The 23,447-nt window shown below is 31.8% G+C and overlaps 1 protein-coding gene across 1 annotated transcript in view; it reads right to left on the reverse strand.

The window, feature by feature from the left end:
- Window positions 1-16,351, reverse strand: part of LOC103570408 (uncharacterized) — an 80,105-nt gene extending 63,754 nt beyond the window's left edge. The window contains exon 1 of the mRNA XM_014441196.2: window positions 16,268-16,351. The gene's annotated coding sequence lies outside the window, so the exon portion shown is untranslated. The remainder of the gene's footprint in view (window positions 1-16,267) is intronic.
- Window positions 16,352-23,447: the final 7,096 nt, after the last annotated feature.

A 23,447-nucleotide genomic window follows, 5' to 3' on the forward strand; every position in this document is an offset into this window, starting at 1 on the left:
TATAGGGTAAATATATAGGGAATATATATAGGGAAGATATATTTTTCGTTACCAAAATAATAATTATTATTCTTAAATATAAGAATTACATAGTATGATTATTCAAAATGAGGACTACAATATTATCATTTTATCTCTCCACATGCATATAATGCGTACACATGAATAAATGTGTGTTTCCTATTTGTCCTTGAGAAAATAAAAGGTGTTGAAATAAAAAAATAAGTTGGAGTGAATAATCCGTTTGTACTGTGCAAATCTGCATTTAGCCGACATCTAGCGACGTTTAATTGTTAATTAGATTTTGCCACCTCTGCTCGAGCAAATATGGTTTCTGGCTACTGTTTCATATATTAATCTTATTTATTTCAGTATGTCGTGATGAATTGAAATAGGTATTTCACGGCTGATGCTCTCATTAATGACAGTTACCTTGGGAACTTTGAGAGATATCCGCAGCGTTCGAAAATGCAGGAATAATTTGCAATTATTAAATTCCAATTTGAAAGATTCCTCTATCGCCTAGTTTTTTTTTTAAAGGCGTTCATGTTTTATACTTTGAAGAAATAAATTTTTGAGTGGATTTTCAAATGTTAAATATTTTATTTTAAAAGTATTTAAGAGTTACTCTTATTATTTTATTCATAAATTTTATTTCATGTGATTTAATAAACACTCTTACAGCTAGCGCGTCATATTACTGCTAACTGGGCGTTTATAAGCAAAGTCGAGCATTCAGTCATCTAATTTGAAACTAACACAATGTGCACGTCTTTTGGTCAAAAGTACGACCTTGGAGATCCTATTTATTATTTTGTAAGATCCTCTGCCGAATTTACTTGTATTCGGAGGATTTTTGCAATCTGGGATTCCAGGATTCACGTTTGTGAATGTTATTACTCGTGTGGCATGCGTAATAATCTGTTACACGTAAGCATTTCAGTGTTAATCAAGGTCAATCGTGTTTATAACATTATTATCTTGTTCGTTTGTGCAGTATTATTTAAGTCATGGTTCTTTACCCTGATGTCCAGACCGATTAAAGCGTGAGCTTTTCCAGGCTTGGAGTAAACATCTTTGGAGGGAAATGGACGAGGATTTAGATGATTGTAAAAATGAGCTAAAAGATTGTTTGTTCCTTCTTTTAACCTGAAAAATACCCATACTTTTAAATAATCGTACACAATCTCGAATATGATAAATATGCGAGTGTATACGGAGAGAAAAATCGGTTTTTATTTTCTTTTTCTCTCTTCTTGGAATTTACTATTATTTTTATTATTATTATTACAACGCAAATCACCAGTCAAGTTTATTGAAATGTATTAAGGAACATGTGACTATTCTGAGGTAAGTAACATCCTGAAGTTTGTTTTTGAGAGAAAATTTCATTTCTATTTATTGCTTTCATTTCTCGTTATTATAGGAGGTGAAATAGGAGTAATAAGGATGTTTTCCTGGAGCTGATTTTTTTTTTTTAAAAGGAGAATTTCAATGGAGAAAAGACGTTCTGTCGAGAGTTCTGCCAATGGCTGTAAGAAATTTCATCAGTGCCTGTTATTCATGTTCAGAGTTGCGCATGCCTTATGAGAGGTAAGCATTTTTATCTCTTAGTTAGATTTGAAAAATAATTTCTTTAGTTTTAACAGGAATTTCCAAATTTCCTGTTTTCTCAGATGCGCAGGTAACTTCAAAAATTTTAGTTATAATTTAAATGAAAATTTGAATTTGGATACATAAATTTTCAAAACTTTGTCTTATAAATTTAGATTTTAAGACATTTTCTTAATTAAGAATTTTTGTGATATATTTTTCCTTTAACGATATGACAGTAAAGTAGGAATCCTCTTTCGAGACACCGTAAAGTGTCCGTGAATAAATGAGAAATTTGTGAATATTTGCAAAAGGACCCAAAATTAATTCTGTGGCTAGATCTGAAGTAATCTAGAGGAGGATTTCTATTTTACCGGTAAATTTCGATTTAACTTATACATTATTCTTATCTTGTTTAGGATGATTAAATCGGAGCATTGTTGTCCGAGAGGCGAAGATCTCTCGTGGTACGAGTTGGAGTTGCAGCTTTATTTGCCGAGAAGACAACACGAGTTGGAGTTGGTGGAGTTTCTTGGAGTTCGATGACCGCTGGCTGGTCCTTGATTTGGACAGACCTTGGTTTAGAGTCTGAGGTACGTTTGGTTTCTTTTACTGTCTTTTGATGTACCTCGCCTGGCTGCTTGTTTTTCTTGTAGGTGAAGCAGTGCTTCTTGTTCGAGCATATGCAGCATTTGAAGAAGATTGGAACGACGAGGATGACACACAGGACAACTAGGGCGGACATGGTTCCCGCCGTCATCGTTCGGTGAATATCGTCTTCCTGAAGATGCAGCGATATTTCGGACATGCGGTTTTCTGTTTCTTCCAATCCTACTCCCCAGCGTTGGAATTTGTCTACCGTTTTTAACGGATCAATATTTTTCTTGAAGAGAAATCCGGATATCTTGAGCTCAGCAGTTAAATTTGTCGATAGCGCTTCCAAGGTTAAATTTAACCTTGGCAAGGTGATGTTCAGCTGAGTGATCTCTTCATCTATGCTTTTAATTATATATTTTCCGCTTCTAATTTCACATCTACCCTGAACATGGACCATTCTTGTTCCATTGATGTAATATTCTTTTTCAACGGGATTTAAGCACTTGCCGAATAAGATTTCTTCTCCACACGTCGAATATGCCCAGGAATTTAGTTGATTGAGTTTTATCCACGTGGTTTTGCACTCTGGGATAATGCGGATGTTGTAGGTTTTTGAGATATCTTCGGTTGACTTCAAAAGCAATTTCATTTCGCAGTCTACTTCTTCTTGAACCTCCGTAGACTGGAATGGAATATCGGGGCGACAAGACAAATCATCTCCGATAGATTTGGATTTGTTGATATATTCAGAATCTGCTAGATAGAATTTTCTCAAGCCTGGATCTGTAACCAGGAACCTTTTCGATGGTAGTATCATCAGTGTTTGAATTTTCCCTTTTAAATTTTTTGGCTTCGGCAATGGTCTTATTTCGTATGATAATAACGGAATTTTATTGAACAGGAGCAAGGTTACTATGATAAGTAGATAACCTTTCGCCCTCGCTACCTTCACTCTTAACACTGCTGACAAAGTCGAGATGTCCATCTTGTCAATTGGTTGAAGTGAATTCATATTTGTATGCTTCCTCATGATATTGACAGTTGCTCAGTAGAGTTGACTATTGTTCATAGTTCCAAACAGTTCTCGAGCAATTGTGCTGACGAATCCGAACCATGGAGCTCGTTGATTACGGTCAAACGACGGGGTTTTAAATGTCGTTTCTTCAAGGAGCTGGTCCAAGCGACTTTTAGCTTGGTTTATTGCGGTTTATGTCTCGGTCATCAGATTTATTTTCAGGTAGTGCATACAGGACCCTGAGCCAATAACTTAAGTACAGCCTAGCATGGTTGAGTGGAGATGGTCCTACTCAAATGGATACATATCGACCAATCCTTAGACGTTATTAGAAGAAATGATGCACCAGTTTTATTCTACCAGGTGTTACTTCTTAAACGGGTCATACAGTAGACCCGGGTTGTCTGCCAGTGGCTGGATGGTCAGGACGTCCTTGGATTGCCTTCCTTCGGCCATGACAATCAGGAATATCAATAATTGTCGCATGATGATAAGAGACTTGTGGATCTGAAACAGAAAACTTTATAAAGGTTTAGTCTTATGGTCGAAAGCAGGTTTAGCATTGCTAGGGTGTACCAATATACGGTTCCCTTTATCATTCAGGTAAATAAGACTCCCAAATTCGTTAATTTCGACAATTTTATAAGGCCCGGTATAATAAACATCGAGTTTATTCTTCCGTGGTACCTTTAGAATATAAATAAAGTCGCCTACCTGGAAGGTTTTGGAGTCTATGTGTCGTTCGTAACGAATTTTGGAATCCCGTTTTGCCTTATTGAGACAATCAGCAGCGATTTCTCTGACTTCTGACAATCTTCACATGAGATCGGAGAGATAGTCGGAATAAGTTTCAATCCTGAAATAATCGGGGAATTGGGTTGGTAACTGAGCTCTTCGACCAAACATTAACTCAAATGAAGTGAATTTGGTGGAAGTATGCACATTGGTATTGTAACTCAATGCTGCAAGACCCACGTATCGATCCAGTTCGGATACTTATCCAAGATTACTCTTAGGGAATCTATCAATAGCTGATGGCTCCTTTCTAAAGAATCATTTGATTGAAAGTAATAACTCGAAGTCGTTAATCTTTGAATTTTTAGAGCTTTCGCAAGTTGTTGAATTATTTTAGAGGTAAATGAAGTACCTTTATCTGAGAGGATAACTCTCGGACATCCGTAATAGCACATATAATGATCAACAAGGGCTTCTGCCACTGTTGTCGATCGAATATCAGGTATCGGGATCGCTGTTACGGCTTTCAAAAAGTTATTCTGAATAGTCATGATGTGGACGTTTCCACTCCTAGTCATAGGACGTGGTCCAACAGTATCAATAGAGATTTTCTCGAAGGGCTCGAAGGGAGTATCGGTTATCATCATTGGTTGTTTTGTTTTAATTCAAGTGAGCTTATTCTTCTGGCGAATTTCGAATTTTCGGATGAATCTATCTTTTCTTCATGGTGGGCCAGTAAAATCTCTCTCGAATTCGCCAATAAGTTTTCAGGACACCTTTGTGGCCCGCAACAGGGCTACAGTGGTTTTCTTCAATGATTTTATAGCGTAATTCTTCGGCAGGAACTTCTATATTTCCTTCGGCAGGAATTTCTATATTTCCTTCGCAAAGTGTTACCTGCATAGGACAGTCGCCCAATTCTTGTATAAGATAAGGCTTAATGTTCATATCATCGAATTCATCCTCCTTTCGCATTGTGGAATGTATAGATTTCATGCTTGAAGATAGACACTCTCGAATTTCGTAATCCTTCAATTAGATTATTAAGATCAATTTTTTCAAAATGATTTTTCTCAAAAAAGATCGTGAAGATAAAGCACTGACCCAATTTTGTAATTAATACATCACCCATTTTGGGTTTGGCTGCTTTCAGGTCTTCTTGATTGATGAATGTGAGATCTCTCAAGAGACGTGAAACTGGTTTCATCAACTTACAATCCAGAGGCAGGAAATGTGTCATGTGATCTCTCACATAGGTAATTCCATCTCGACTGTCTTCGAATTTGATTCAATATTCAGGTAGTTTCAGAGGTCTTTTAGACTAAGAGCTCGAGGAAGACGAAACTTCCGGTGGTGAATAGCGTTGATCGCTCAAATCTTCAGGCATATCCGAGGAAGGAGGATCAAATACGTACCAAGGAGCTTGATTCGGAATTTTAGAAGGTAAATCAACATTCATCCCCGGCTCATCCCCCAGTAGTTCGTCAACAACTTCCGGTTGAGTCATATGGGGAGGGTCAGATTCGTTTACCTGAGCATTCCGGTCATCTTGTTCCCGGTGTACCTCTACTTGAATTACAGTGGCTCCATCAGATTGGCTTGCATCTGATTGATCTGAACGAGAAGATCTTTCCGCTATGATTGTACGATCATTTGCAGAGTCTCGATCTGGTGAACTGGGCTGCTGACTCTTGTTCAGCAAGATCTTTTCATTTTCCAGATTTTTACTGGTGGATATTATCTTTCGTTTGGGCGTTTCTACGGGTGCCATACTGGATGAAGCTGCAGGTACATCCTCAACGTTCAGAGTTTGGCAGGTGGAAGGCCTTGCATCAATTGTAGATGTCCTATCGTCAGAATTTTCCGTGTTCCTCCAATAAAAGCTTCTTGTGTGATCGTCATTTTCGAGTTCCTTGCAATTTACTTGCGCAGCTTTCAACACCGTGTTTTTCCACATAGACGTCGAAAGACTTCTTCCCGCAGTTAGGTATTTCTCTCGAATCTCGTCAGCTCACGGTGTCTGTGGAGTTGCAGGAGTTATTTCTACTTGGGATTCCGGTTCAGAGCAGCTGGCTTCGCTTGAATCTTTATTTTCTTCTATACCTTAATTTTCACGAAGGAATTCTTCTTCTTCTGCTTCTATTTCCTCGGACTCATTCAAGTCTTCAGATTCATCATGTTCCTCCGACAAGTAGCCCCTTTCAAAATACTCTCTGACTTCCTTTGCTACCTGAGGACTGATCACAGACAGTGGATTGTAATAATCGTCTAGACAAAGAGTACAATCTGCTTCTTCGTGTGAAACATTAACTGCTCGTTTTTTCAGGGCTTTATTGAAACGTTCAAATGATTTTCTCAAATCTTCTTGCGTTTGTAGTCGATTTATCGCTTCTGGAGAATTTTCATCCCCCTGATCGCTGGAACTTTTCTTCAATTCGGTTAGCAGATATTCTTCGTTCATGAGTCGGACCGCTTCCTCTTCCTCCTCATCTGTTTCTTCTGGTTCTGATTCGGGCTCTGGCCCAATCTCCAATTCAGGGTCAGCTGGGGCCTCAGGTGCTGAGATTGACCCTGGTTGATTTTCTTCAAAAACGTCGTCTTCGATACTTTCTGAGACATCAGGTTTGGTTGTACTTACTTCATAATAGTTTACCTTTTCCCGGTTTTGCATCAATTCCGTAGCCCGTCTCATTCGTAACCGAGAAGCAATCGTGTCATGAGGTTGTGGAGCGCTATTGACCCAAGGTTTGTTTTTTCTTCCGGGTTTTCTTTCTCGTTTGACAGCTGCTATGGCTTCTTCGTCAGGACAAGAAGTTATCCTGAGTAATAGCATTACTGCTTTCTCGACCGATTTTTGGTTTGAAGCTGTTTTGTCTGGAGATCTGCCCTCGGGGTTATAAGACAACCCTTCGATATATTGTTCTGAGATTTTATGTCGAACGATAACCGAGAATTTGTATTTGCTTAATGGTCTAGTCAACAAGTGCTTTTTTGATAAAAACCTGTTCAAGATCACCGAAAATTATGATATAAGTCTTATTCGATTCGAAATGGCATCTATAAAAAATCTTAAAGTGGAAATTTGGGGCCGGCAAAAACTGAAAAAGTTATGAACAATTTAGTAGAAAAAAAGGGGGTTTGATTTTTTTTTAATATTTCAAAAACTATTTGGGATATCCAAAATCTAAAAAAAAAAAGATTCATAAAGAGCCAGAAATGTCCTAAAAGAAGTCCTACCTCCCCGAACTGTACCGCCAATATTTATAATTTTAATTTAACGGTGAAAATGGGACTAAAAACGGGTAGTGGCGTGTTTACGCATGTCGATCGAATCAATAGCGTGATCAAAAAAAATAATTTTGACCGGTAAAATATGAATATTAAGGAATAAAAAAAATTTGGTATTATTTATATAAATCCTTCGAAATTGATCTTCCTGGGACATTTCAGTTCAAATATCTTATAAACTATTGGGAATACGATAAGAACACTTCAGGTCATTTTTATTCTTCATTAGTCAATAAACAAATTGATCTTTTGACCGAATCTCTATCTCAATTATTCAATAAATTATAAAACAAAGTAATTTATTTATATAAGTGCTTTTTCTTATTGAATAATTCTTCATTGAATAATTGAGTTAGAGATTCGGTCAAAAGATTAATTTGTTTATTGATTAAGGGGACCCGGTGGTCTAGAAATTTCGAATTTTTTTTTTTTCATATTTCGAAAGTATAGTATATCAAAAATATACTGTTAAAATATGGTGATGATATTCCCAGTATTTTATGTTCTAAAAGCTATTTAGCAGGCTGGCCGAGTGAGTAATTTTTATTTTATTGTTCGGCGGAAAACATTTGTTCCGAATTTTATAACTAAGTTATAATAATGATATACAAGTCAACATATGATGAAAAACAAGAAAAACCGAAGAAATGCACAAGAAAAAAATATGGTGCTGGAATAGCTGATTAATCGTAAGTATTGTTACGTCTGGACGGACATAACATATAATTCAGTCCCTTATTTTGAGTCAACACACTGAAGTCATTTACTCGGGTAACGGGGACCACGTTATTTGGTGCCGAGCATGGATATGTATAGAAGTGTGTATGTTCTTGAATTTAGCAATAAAAAATGTCAGAACTTACTATTTTTGCTGGTTTATTTGACAACTATTCTGAAGATATACAAGTCGATGATGATCGCAATAATCAGTGGTGGCTGGACAAGACACTCGGACGTTTCCTGGTTTTCGCTGCTGCTGCTTGGCGGCGAGTAGATTGGAGGTGGGTTACGCTGCTGTGGATGCTTACTGGTTCTTTTGGTAATTTCACTGATCACCTTCACTTTTATTTAATTTACGATCGCGCTCGAATGAAAGATTATTATTGATTGTCGGATTTTCAGGTGAAAATAAAGTAGAAATATCGAAGTTAGAATTTAGTATAATTGACTGAGCTTGGCTTAGTTTCTCCGAGCAATCGAATCTCGCAATAATCGAATTTAGTCCAAAAAATTACTTAATAAACACACGTAATGACAGAGAAAAGTTCATGACAGAATTTATAACAACTTGGTTATAATGATGCAATTAATTATTTTAATTTTGAAAAGAATGATAAATTATTTCAGAAAAATGGATTTTACCAGATCGTTGATAAAATTTAGAGGTTAAAAAAAATAAAAAAAAAACTAGAGCACGGCATCTCTTCACGTGATAACCGATGGGTCTTTATATACCCTCGAACTGAGTAACTACTGGGAGATTTTTGGACAACCAGGAGCATTCGAGTATTTTTGAGTCGAAATCGGGGGCATGGGTGGTCCCATTTTTAAGGGAACCAATATGCCTCAACTTGGTTGTGAGTAGGTGGAAAACCTGGCCCCTTGATAAGGGAGATAAATACATTATTCATTTGAACTTAAAGGAGATACAAATTACAAGGAGGAGAGAAGTAGGTGGACCCCGAAATTGTACTTGCTGGAAATTCGGAGGAAGCGGGATAAGACATTACAAGATTGGGTAACGAGAAGGTGGAGAAGTAATAGATGAGATTTTTAGTTCTAGGCAGGATAGGGGAAGTGTATGTAGAATAAGATATGTAGCTTGGCCAGAGAGATAAAGAGCTATCGATAAGGCAAGACTCGCGGCTGCCAGAGTTGGTAAAATTTTGAATATAACAGTGGCTGCTAGAGATTCCTTATTGTAATCTCAGTTTTATATTCAAGTTTACACCGCTGCCTCTTGCTAAGTAACATCTTTCTTGATTCGGGGAATCGGTACCGCGGTAATATTACAATTTATCTATCTCGGTCTCGATACATGGAGTAGCTGTTATCTACAACTAAAACAAGCATTGTAGAAAAAAGAAAATAATAGCACCTACTGAGTTTAAACCTTATAAAGAACCGAATGCTAGTAAGCCTCGGTAAACATAAGGTAGTTAGGTAATGACTCACCGCGGGTAAAAGAACGCAGCTGAGGAATTCAGTTGCTGAAATAATTCAATATATTCACATTACGGAAACAACAGACGATCGCCTGATGCAGATATACCCTTATAGCTGAATGTAATAATCTTTCATTGTGAGTGCTCGCGAGATAAAATAAACACCAAGGCTACTGATAATGGAATACTCACAAGAAGAGCTCAAATTCATTTGTTATAATAAGACTTTATATAGAAATTTTTCTGATCACCTCAGAACGTAACAGTATATGTTCAAATCTAGTTTTCTTCAGATTTTCTTTAACTAAAATTTTAAACGCGTTTATCTCGAAACTACTTTTTTCTGCCTGGAGTAGTTGAAAAAAAAAAAAAACTATCGGGTCGATTGCATTCAAATTTGAATATGTTATTTAATACACCAACAGCTATCGCTGGAACGAGAATACAATTTTTGAGTTGAATATTTCTATTTTTTAACATGCAAAGTGTTAAGAAAAAAAATGCAATTTTTGGACTAGAAATTTCAGCTAAGTGCCACTTCTTCAAAAAAAATTTTTTTTTTTTATACTAGTTCCAGCGATAGGTACATTTATACTGATTGAAAATCTATTAAATTTTTTTTGTTTCAGACCCATAGAAGAGCTAAATTGTTCTACGCCGCCCGGGTCCCCTTTTTTGTTAAAGGTGCTAGCTTCAACGCCACCTTCTAAGTATTAAAAATAATTTTTTTTCATAGCTATAAGAATTTTTGTATATTTTAATAACAATAAAATAATCCCTCAAAATTCCAAACGGTTTGATTTTTATTAAGATTTAAAAAAAAATTTGTTTAAAATCATGAAATTTTCAGCCTCTAGACCACCGGGTCCCCTGAATGAAGAATAAAAATGACTTGAAGTGTTCTTATCGTATTCTCAATAGTTTATAAGATATTTGTACTAAAACGTCCAAGAAAGATTTATTTCGAAGGATTTATATAAATAATAGTAAAAAAATTATTAAACAATCAAGTTAGAGTTTCGGTTAAAAGCTCAATTTGTTTAATAATTAACAGAGAATAAGAAAGCCTTGAATTGTTCAAGTCGTATCTTCAATAGTTTTTAAATTATTTTAGTAACAATGAAGAAAAATAGTAAGGTAGCGACATGTCTAAGTGTTCAATAATTTTTAAAATTATATAAAAAATTTTTCCGATAAAAAAAAACACATGGTGGTTTTTAGTATTAAAAAAAAATATAGCATAAAAATTCATTTGTTTACAACGAATTGCTTGTTTAATAATAATTATATTTTTTTTTCATAATATAAAAGAACATGATGAATAATGATTTCTAAAAATATGGTTCTTTAATATTAATATTAAGCAAAAAAAAAGAAATTGTTAATTAGCAAATGTACTTTTCAGCAATAAAAAAATTTTTTTAAGAAACGATTTTCTTCTTAAAAATCATTATTCCCATTAAGGTTCAGATTCCCAAAAGAAATTTTTTAAAAATCCTATTAACAATGCATTTGTTTATAACAAATATTTAAACAATGCCAGTAAAAGTTTTTAAAAAATCATTGTTATGTAGCTTCTAACAATAAAAAAACAAATTAACCGAAAAAATAAAAAAAAAAAAAATTTTGATTGCTATATTTACGTTTTTTAATTTTTCAATGCCTTCGATTGTTAATAAAAAAGTGAAAACTCAAAATTTTTTAATTTTTTCAATGGTGATCTTTTCTAAACCCTTTCAAGAGTAGCTCCAAGAAGTGAAAAAAGTTCCAGGCTTTTAGTTTTAAAATAATTAGGGTTTTTATGTAAACTTTCAACAGGTAAAAATGAACTATAAGTAATAGAATTAGATACTATATGTAATAAAATAGCAATTTGTTCAAAATTAATCTTATTTTTGGAAAACATTAAAAATCGTTTTATAATGATTAATCAAGAAATTTTAATTGAACAATCTAAAAGTCTAACAGCATTTGAACTGATTCCGACATTTCATATTTTATTTTCTGTAATAACTTTAATTATCTGTCATAAAACGTAAAAAATCTATAATAAAATAAATTAAAAAATAAAGAATCTCACTGTAAAAAAAAAAAAATTACAGCTAAGGTAAAAGACCTAGTATCCGATCAGGGAACTAGTACCTGATCACTCATGTATTTGTATATCTTTATTTACTAAATATTACTAAATGAATACATAAATATAGATATTTAAATACATGGAGTGATCGAGTACTATTTTTCTGATCGGGTACTAGGTCTTTTATCTTAGCTGTAAATTTTTTTTGTGCTGAGGGATTTATTATTTTTCAAATTGTTGTTTTAACTTATCTCGCTATATTGCGAGTGTTAATTTTTTAATTGGTGCATTAATTCATTTTACTATGGTAACTTCTATTTTTTTCATATACTATAGCTAACCTCACTTATCAAAATTACGATGTGTCATTGTAAAATATAGTAGTGAGTCAATAAAGTTCAACAGTAATATGCACCATAGTAAAAAGTGATGCGCATAAAAAGTAAAAATTAATAAAAAAATTTCGCAATAAATTTTGGGTTTTTATTTGATATTGACTGTGTAATGGGTCCACTTATTTTATTAACTAAATGTGGTCGTGATAAAACAAGGGCCCACACATGTGTAAAACTTAACGGTGTCTTACGTACCTGTCCAGCTATGCTCAGTAATCTCAGGACGAAGATAACCCCGTATTGGACCACGCAGTTTTAAAATGAGAGAGATCTTATACTGAACTTATTAGGAAGGTTGTTATTGATTAATCAAGTAAATTTCTTAAATTCAAATATGAAACCGTAGCGTTTATTCAAACAAAGTCGCTTTAACATAAGAATGAATGAAACTATGAACAATATTCATAAAAATGACTTATGAAACTTGTCACGTAGCGATTCAAATGTGAATCGTTGCGCGCGCTTTTCCATCTCACCGTGAATTTAACAACATCTCCTAGCTCAAAGCAAGCGCATTGATTCATTATTATTCATTATTATTTAAATATTTATATTATTCTGATGGATTATTTTATTATGATTCAACTATGAATTTATTGATATTATTATTTATTATATTTATATGTATCTTTTGATAACTATTTTGAATTTATGTACGTAATCGATATTTTCATTTCAGTTAGTAGCACGCGCGCGCGTATATTATAGATGAAAATATCGACCGAAGGGAAAGTAAGCCGATATAGCGGGGATAAAAATCAATATTTTTCTCCAGCCACGTGGTGCACTGAATTAATTATTTGAAAGAGATAATAATAATTATGTTTATGTTTATAAATAGAAATTATTATTTCATTTATTATTATGATATAACTCAGGTCGAGTGACAAATTTATATATTTTATTTTGTTTGATAATTTCGGGTCCGAAGTCATAAGAGGGGATACCACGTGAGTGATACCCCTCCCTCGGAAAACCGACGCCAAAATATAGTCAGAGAGGACCGGGATTTTGTAAAGGTAGGTACGGAAATTGTTCTGGCCCAGTTGCCGTAATGAAGTTTTAAATAATTAAAGTTCATTTAATTTGGATAATTAGTAATTTGTTATACTAAAATAAAAATATAGTTCATGTGATATTTATTATCCAAAAGTTCCAGAAGTAAATTATTATCAACGCCGGTAAGTCAATTGTATCGTCATTTGTTGCATCGGCTATCGCTGGACCCTCAGTAGAGTTGATTGCGGTATTTGTTTGATAAATAATTGAAACTGAGTTATTTTGTAATAATAATTAGGATATATTCGGCGTACGTCTCAGAGTTTGATGCATACCTACAGTGACGCGTCGAATAAATTCCTTAGAGGATTAGATAAGAATAGAAAGTGCGGCTCCTTGTCTTACACTAATATTTCACATATTATTTCAAAAGTATATTTGAGTATTTAAAATATTAATTCTCTGGGTAAAATTTATTTTATAATTTAATAGTATGCAGCCCAGTGTGTCCAAATATATTGAGTACCCTCGTCTTTCTCTCCCCAGAGTAAATAATATAAAATAAAGAAAAAGATTAGTATTATTTTATTTGTTTACAATCTATATTAATTAGATTGAATAAAAATTTGTAATTTGTAATTAGGTTTCCCCAGTGGATAATTTCATAATATTATTAAAATTGAATTGATTATTATCATTATTTGGCTACTATGAGCATATTTTAATTTAATAAAAATTTATTACAAAGAATTAAGAATAGTAAATTGAAATTTGGTATTGTAATCATCTATTGCGTTTATAAATATATTTTAATTAAATAATTTCGTAATGAAAACCCAGTGATAGCCAATATTTATTTAATTGTTTCCTGGATATATTTTAGTGATATTTATTCCTTATTATTATTTTTTTGCTAACTATATATTTATTCGGTTGTCATTCCGTTTGGTGCATACATTCTCGCTCGAGATTTTGTACCGCGATCTCTCCCCTGATTTATTATTTGTGCCCGTTTCGTAAAACGGGCTGGCGCCCTCGTGTGCTAACCCAGCCTGAGGAGCTGGTTCAGGCACCCCTTTACTTAATTCATAATTATTTATTATTTTTAATTATGTTTATTATTATTATTTATGATTTTTAATACACTTGGGTGACCACATACGACTCCGGGTTTGTTTCACGTCTTCGTCGTGAAAATAAAAATGGTTTACGTTATAAACTTACTAATCGTGTTTCGACTGAATTATTTATTAACGACTCCTTGACTAATCAAATATTATTTTACAAATAAAATAGTTAACCCGACAATAAATCAAAACGACTCGACTAACTCCAACAATCTCCAATCCAAACCAGCCCTTCCTTCCAACGAATCTTTTCCTCCATAACCAAAACCTCCAACCAGTTTCTTCCAAGTCCACCAATACATTCCAAACCTTTCCAAATCCACCAGGTCCCATCCACAATAATTATTAATTATAAAATTTGAATAAACTTAATTAAACTCAATTAAAATAAGCTTCCACCTGAGGTTGACTTATATGCTCTTGACCCATTATAACTATAAAATATCAGCACGTGTAGTACTAGATGGTAGTTGTAGTGGAAACCAAGATGTTAGTGCTAGAGCACGTCCATCCACAGCAGTAGCTGCAAGCCAAGAGACCGACAGCTCGTCGTCTCTGGGCCTCGTATCTCTCCACTCAGGTTGGCCAACCCCTAAAACCAAATGTCGAGAAGCTCGACCGTAGCGACCCCGGCACGTCAGTGTCTGTATTTTCTTCAATATTGACAGTTGTTGAAGAAGGAGGGCGGATCTTATGGCTCGAGTCGAAATTCAGATTCCAATGTAATGTGGAAGCATTCCGATCCGTTACAACTGAATAACGGCAATTTGAGTAAAAATGCAGATAACAATTTTTCAAGATATTTCATTATCTGTACAAAAAGGTCCTCTTAGTTAAGTCGCTCAAGTTATTCGTTATAGCGATTTTATTAGTAAATAAAGTATTTGTGAAAAAATTTTGCTAACATTATCAAATGTAATCCTTCCTTTTCTCATTAATGTGGTCAATTAACGGAAAAAAATAATTGACATATTTAAAATTAAAACTTAAACGTTTTTAGTCGGATTTTCAAAAAAATATGACATTTAGAAATTTAATAAAATTTCTACATCACGTGAACGAAAAACATAAGCCACTTAACTAAAAAGTCTTTTTTTGTAGAGAATGAAATTTCCTAGAAGATGTTATTTACATTTTTACTGTAAATTTCGTTATCTAGTCATACGAACTAAAAACTCAAATTATTATTAGAAAAATGATTTTCAGAACTAATAAGGAAAAAACAATTAGAATCGCAGTAAAATTACTAATGAGACTATTGAAGAGCATTTATTTCCTAAAAACTGTCACAAATGATGATTTGATAAGGTGAAAAGCCGCGGAGCTACCCTTATTAAAAAAATCGATTGAAAACGATTTGTAATGTTAAATGCTCATTAGAAGGTTGATTCAAAAGTATTGAAAATCATTAAAAAGTATTAAAATTCTTTTTTTTTAATCATTTTGAATCAATTTCTGTAATAAGGGTATACAAAATTTTGAAAAAATCCTAACTTTCCTATGTATTGTAAATAGGAAAACTTCAAAATCAAATGTATAGTATTTATAATTTAAATTAGAAGCTGAAACTATCAGAGAATTTTTTTTAATGTCTACAACAATATTCCAAAGTGGGAGTTAATAAAAAATACTCGTTCCAAACGACACACACACACACACACACACACATACACACACACCTCTTAGTAACTTCAAACGTCGGCATTCGATGAAAACTTAATTTTTAAAAATTTGTTTGAAAACTTGCAATTTTATTAGGAAGGAGTTGGAAATATCTGTTTTAATTCCGAAATTGTGAGCTCAATTTGTTGTATTAATCTTAATACACTCTCTATCATATTTACACATACATCAATACGGTAAACACTGTATACATGCGCGTAACCAAAAACCGTATTGCAATCATTTGTCAATAATTGTGACATATTTGTACTTTCTTTATAAATAGCGATGTATGTTACTAAGATATGAAAAAAATCTCATCACTTTTATATTGACATTACTCGATTTGTGGTACTAATATATATTCATTGCTAAGAATCTACTTCACTTAATAGTATGGTTTACATAATTTTTTGAAACCAATTATCTTAATTTATTTATTGATGACACATGCGTGTTATGTAACATTACAATTTTTTCATGAAATATTGACAATATTAAGAGTTTCTGTTTTGCAATAATTATCCACCAACGTAAAACCGTTCAATTACTCACAAAAATCGAAAAAAATCTTTACAACCAACATTCGTTACAAACAATAAAAAAAATACCTCGTTGGATGCGAAGATCGAATAACTTTATACTTGATATAGTATAAGTAGAGCAAGAAATTGTCCCGGTGTACAGAATAGTGGATGGATAGCTATTATTTCCGGTATGAGACTGCAGTACACAGAGTCGTCACTGCACAGGCGTCGATCAATAGAAGCAAGGAAAAACTAATGACAGATTACTCGAGATACTAACTTTTTTTTCTCACTACAACTTTTTCGAAGATGGCCTTATTTATTTTAGCTTATTTACTGTGTTTCTATCTGGGGGTAAATTAATCTTAAGTATCTTTTCTTACTCAAATCATTTAAATCTCTATTGAAAATATGTTCAAATCGAATTCTTCTGAGGATCGAACTATTAAAGGAATCCTCATGAGACTTAGAGAAATTTTCTTTAAGATTTGCTTCACATTTCATTACATAAGTCCGGAACATGGCATTGTTTGAAAGCTTTATTAAATGTGTGTATGGATATGAGGGTGAAAATTAATTCTCTGATTTTTTTCTATTCGTTAAATTGATTTTGACTCATTATTATTTCTATCAAAATTAATAACCTCCAGGAATATGAGTCGGATTAAATCTTTTCAGAGCGGTAATTATTCTTTATATATGACTGTTTAGGGGCGGCTTAAAGAGTGGTTACAGAGGTTAGCGATCGACTATGAATTTTTTTTCACATCACAGTATCCATATGCTCAACACAAAAAATCTATGTGTCCAGAAAATAGTTCACTTTTCATTGGTTTTATCATATATGTATTGCGTAAAAAAAGTTCCAAATTTCTGGTTTATTGTGAGTTAATAGAACTCACAAAATATTTTTGCATGGAAAAATCTAAATATCAGTTAACCCTGCGGGTCAGCCCCAATACTTCCCGCTGGTTTTGAGCTTTTTGACCTTAAAAATATTGTATTCAACATTTTTAACTCGACAATACCATTAATTACATTAATGTTTTCAAACTTGAAAATGGGTGCGTTGAATATTGAACTTAGAAAATTTAAAACACCGAAAATAATTAATAAACAAACGTTCTTAAAATGTCTGTTTGCATTCATGCTAAATAAAATCAAGGTCATTTAACTGAACGAATGTAAGTGATTAAAATAAGAATTCAAATGAGTCTTGACTCGACTAAGAGCGTTAATGTATAAATATCCGATAAATATATTGAGAATGGTGTACTTTTAATTTTTTTGTCGATAATATTATTTGTCTGACTGATCGAATTACATTACGTTATGTAATGATCAAGAGAAACCATGAGGATAAAGAGAGGGTATGATTATTTACAAAAATTATTATGAAAATAACTAATTTTTATTTATAAACTTTTCATTGTCAATATGTTTAGAACTCATCAACCAATTTTTGATGTTCAATAAGGCAATTATCACGTTTCATTGAATTTTGGAGCTAAGTCAATTTTGAAAATAGTTGGTTGAGGCGTTTCAAAGATATTCGTGAATAACGATTTTTTTATCATTTATTTCTCTGACGATGTCTCTCAAACAAATTGGCGAATTAAGTTGTAGAGCTGATAAGATTTTGAAGTCAATAGTTAGAGTCGTTTCGGAGAAATCAAAAACGAAATAAAAAAAAAAAATTTTTCTTCGCAATTCTTAAATGCCTTCAAATTTACGTGATCGAATGATTTGGAAATTTTAGGAAAGTTGGTGGCTGATAAATTCTTTCTATTGTCGTAAGAATTATTTAAATTAGTTGAATAGTTTCAAAGGCATAAAAAGTTCACACACACACACACACACACACACACACACACACACACACACACACACACACACACCTCTAAAAATTCCAGAATAGCCTTTTGGGACTTCGAAACATTGACATCTAATTCAAATTCGATTTTCGAAAATCAGGGTCAGATCAATAACTTTCCGAACTTTTGAAAATATTAAATTATCATTGTGGGAAGTTAAAAAAGATGACTTGAGGTGAAGAATTAACTTTCTTCCTAAATAATTTCTTTATTGAATAAATAACTCTTTTAAGTCAATAGTACATTTTTTCAGCTTGAAAAACTTTTGTTTTTGATTAGAAACATAGTCAGATTTGTCTCAAGTATTTTTAACTTCCCGCTAAGAAAATCAAAGATTCTCAATGAAAAAGAAAGTTAAGAGTTTAAGTCCGACTTTCGTAAATCGAATTTTCTAACAGGTTTTGAGGTTTTGAGGTTCCAGGAAGCTATCTGACTTATTTCAAGGTGATGTCCGATTATATGTATACGGACGGATGTATGCATATAAATATTTTGTAGCTGTTGAACGGGTGAACCGATTTGGCTATGCAAGATGGCGTTTGAAACAGTTCATTAATTCCAACAATTCTTGGAAAAATTGATCATAAACGGTACGGTACGTTCGGAGATATTTCCAGAATAAAATTTTTTCTGAAAAGTTTTTTGTGGATAACTTGTAATGTGCTTGATAAATTGATTCAGTTATACAATCAGCCCAAAACTATGAGTCGCGTCGAATGCCGCCGCAACCATTAAAATCATTGTTCAAACTAAATTCAAATTGTTGAACAATTTGATAAAAGTTTTTGTTTGAACGTCAGTGGTTAAGAAACTACGTCGAATGTCACCTTGGACGCAAGGATCGGTTCATTATCTCAATAGACATTGGTGATTAGCAATAAATAAATCTGGACAACTGTTGACCTTGCGGGCCAGCTCCAAAACTTTACACTGTTTTTGAGCTCAAGGAGCTTGAAACCATATTTGTGAATACATTTTCGGGATCGACAATACTTTTACGTGTGATTGTTTTTTCATGAATTTTTCAAGCTCAAATAAGTTACGTTTCATGTAGAAAAATGAAAATTTAAAAATCAAAAATAATTGGTGAACAAGCATTTATTAAATATTTATTTCCGATTATGTTTAATAAAACAAAAGTATTCAAGCAGAAATCAATGTGGGGTAAGTATGGGTATCACCGTGCCTTGATATCGATCTCTAACTTTAAAAGCATATTTTAAAGATTCACTATAAGATATCGCTTTTATTTTTTTTAATGAATCGATAATCAACTTATTTAAAACTTTCAGAACAATGAAGAGTACGATTTAATGTCGATCTCCTTAAATAACTAGCATTAAAAAAAAAAAATTCCAAGTGCTACTACTACCGTGGACCTTAAGAAGAGTTGGTAATATTTTGTACACATTTCGGTACATTATATGATTATCTTTATCCAGGAAAAAAGATATAAAATGTTACTTCTTAAACTTTTTGTCATCGATGTTTATTCTGAACTAACGGACTGACTTTGATGTTCAATACAGCAATCGGCACGATTTATTGAGATCTACAGCTGATAACATTTTGTAAATGATTGGTTCAGTCGTTTCAAAGATATTCGTAAAAAACCGTTTTTTAGTATTTCTTTTGTCGATGAGATCTGTTGAACGGATGATTCGATTGAAACGTACTCAGCGGCAATTGAAAGATTTCGTTGAGTTCTAGAGCTGATTAGATTTTGGAATTGATCGATACGACAGTTTTAAAAATATCTGAAAAAATTGAAAGAATTAAAATTTTTTCGTATTTCTTAAATACCTCCCCGCATGGAAAAGCTATATATTGTTAAAAGTATATAAAAAATATATGGTGAATATGTGATAAATAGCGGCAAAAATATCTATGTTGAAAAATATGTGTTTTTTACATATATTGGATTATATATTTATAATAATATATGTACCCATATATAATGTTTTGTATTTTTCTATATATGGGACATTCCACACCAAAACGGACGGTTTAAAAAATTTAAATTTTAGATTTCCTCAATTTTTTTAAATTTTTTTGTACCCATCAAAAAACTCTTTTTCCGAAATGTTGAAATTTTTTTGATCACCGATTCAAAAGATATCGAATTTTAAAGAAAACTGCTCTTTTTATGGTTTTTTACTGATAACTTTTTAGGGTATGGTTTAAATCAAAATACTTACTGAATAAAAAACTATCATTTTCTCTTCTACTTTTGGAAAAAAATACAAAAGAATTAGTTCAAGTGATTTAATACGTGTTTTTTTATTTTTAAAATTTAAATAGTATTTTTTAAAGTGAGTGCATATTTTGATTTTCTTTAAAATTTTTTACAGTAAACTACTACTCAAACCACAACTTTTTAGGCCGGTCTGGTCGTGGGTTTTCAATAGCTGCTATTTTTTTTCGATTTTTGAAAATTGAAAAAAAAATTTTTTTCTCTATTTTATCAAATTTTATCACTGGTTTCTTGCTTTCAACATATTTTGAAAAACTTCGTGTATATTTTTTATCATAACAAGCATAGGAAATTGTTAATAATTAAAAAGAATACGCGAGAGTTTATGAGAATATTTTTAAATTAAAAATGGAAGTTTTTTTTGTATACTGTTATTTATCCAAATAAAGAAAATATTTATTGCATGCGATTTTAATCTTAAACAAGCCATCTACCGACAAAACTTACCAAAAAAATATTTTGTACCGATTACCAAATATTTTTTTGGTGGAAACAAATATTTATTTTACCATAATGAGATTTAATTGAGATAAAAAAATGATTTATTAAATTATAATAGATTATGTGAATGGGCACAAAATATTTTTTTTTTCCCAAATAAGTGATTAAAAATTTTGTTACTAAATCCATTTCGTCCTCAGTAATAAATCCTTCTATATGTGCAGGAAGTTGCATTAAAAATAATCATTAGTCTTTTTTACTCATAGACAATTTCCTATACTTGTTATAATAAAAAATATACATGAAGTTTTTCAGAATACGTTGAAAGAAAGAAACCAGTGATAAAATTTGATAAAATAAAGAAAAAAAAATTTTTTTTTAATTTTCAAAAATCGAAAAAAAAAAGTAGCTATTAAAACCCACGACCAGACCGGCTTAAAAAGTTGGGGTTTGAGTAGTAGTTTACTGTAAAAAATTTTAAAGAAAATCAAAATATGCACTCACTTTAAAAAATGCTATTTAACTTTTAGAAATAAAAAAACACGTATTAAATCACTTGAACTAATTCTTTTGTATTTTTTTCCAAAAGTAGAAGAGAAAATGATAGTTTTTTATTCAGTAAGTATTTTGATTTAAACCATACTCTAAAAAGTTATCAGTAAAAAACCATAAAAAGAGCAGTTTTCTTTAAAATTCGATATCTTTTGAATCGGTGATCAAAAAAATTTCAACATTTCGGAAAAAGAGTTTTTTGATGGGTACAAAAAAATTTAAACAAATTGAGGAAATCTAAAATTTAAATTTTTTAAACCGTCCGTTTTAGTGTGGAATGTCCCATATATTATCTCATATAATGCTCAATATATTCTTGCTATATATGGATAGTATATATTTAATTAATAAGTATAATATAATAAACTTGATATATACTTCCACATATTTTGACCAATATAATTAGTGGTATGTGGTCTCTAGATAATTGATTATATATGGAAGAATTCAAATGTTTAAACATATGGTTTGCAGTATATTGGAATACTTTTTTTTTAATATATTAAAACTTATATTTTTCGCTACATATTGAAAATTTTATTTTTTCGATATACTTTTTAAATTTCTACACAAATCCACAAAAAAAAGTCAAGGTTATTATTTTTTTTCTCTTATTCATTGACATACCTTCACTGAATAACTAACGCAATAACCTAAGAAAAGTCAAAAAAGTGCCATATATTTTACAATATACTGGAAACCATATATTTTGCAATATACTGGAAAACATATATAAAAAATACAAAAAATACTATATATTAATTAATATTCTACTTTCAATAGAACATATCAATACAAAAAATGATATATGAAAATATATGTGTAAAACATACATAAAAAAGTCATATATTGATATATAATATCAGTTATATATTCTAGTAATATATTTTTATTTAATATATTATCATCTATTAATACGGCAAAAATATTAATATTATCTTATATATTGTACAATATATCACATTCAAATATTCATATATTTTATCATAAATACTTTTACATAAAAAGCTTTCTCATGCGGGTCAGAGTCTATTTGACTAATAGATCTAAACTTTGGTTGAAATCTAAGTTTCAAAAAAATCTTCCGAACGTCGCAAGAACTACCTATATCGGTTAATTCATTAAAAATTTATGAGTGGTTTAAACTCACACTCATACACACGAATATGTACACTGTGAACAATTTCCCAAGAGTTTTCAAGATATTTTTGTTGAAGATTTAACATTTTCGAACAGATTTGAATTCTAATTTAATTTAGTGATTTAAATTTCAACCATTGAGTGCTTTATTTCTTAAGATTTGTAAATTTCACGATTGTATATATGAAAAAATTAAGGTATTCATGACACTAAACTTTACAAATTCTAAAATGACATTTTATTTCCTTTATATATGATCAATCTCACAATAAATTTCAGTTTCTTTTATTAAATTTCATTGTACTTGAAAGAATAACAAATTATCATCTTTTAATAGTAGTTTATCTATCGAGTGCGATCGTGGTAAAGACGCGAGTGTGAAGATTCGTTCCCGAGCCGAACGCGAGGGTACCAACACACGAGCGTCTTAGACTCGATTGTACTAGATAAGTACATTAGTTTTTGTGACAGATATTTGAAATTTACTACATTTAGTGCCTATAAATGGCAGATTATAAATGCGCGTTTATTTGTTCGGTAAGATTGTTTTGAGTATTTGTTGAAAATTAGCGAAAAATCGGTAAGTGGGCGAATTAAAATGATGATAAATTTGGTCATAAGATGGCTCGTTAAGTCACTTCGATATTTTTTGGTCGTTTGCTATCGCACATGTGACCAAAAAATATTTTTTGATCCGATGATGACGTCACTATTAGAACGATTAGGTATCTTTTTTACCAGATGTATCTTCCCTAATATTTTTAGCTGCCGGCTATAAGCGCTAAATGTCGTAGATTTCAAGTGTCTGTCACAAAAATTCAATTTTGAATGGAGGTTATTTAAGTTCATGGGACATGAATTTTTAGTATTTAACGCTTAAATATATTAAAATAATCAACAAAACAGTTTCAATTGAATTATTTGCAAGATATGCATGAGGCATATGTGGAAAGATATTTGAAAATTCATATTCAGGGGTATATAGAATTGAAGTTTATAGGTA

This window comes from Microplitis demolitor, chromosome 10, assembly GCF_026212275.2.
Source record: "Microplitis demolitor isolate Queensland-Clemson2020A chromosome 10, iyMicDemo2.1a, whole genome shotgun sequence".
Lineage (NCBI taxonomy): Eukaryota > Metazoa > Arthropoda > Insecta > Hymenoptera > Braconidae > Microplitis > Microplitis demolitor.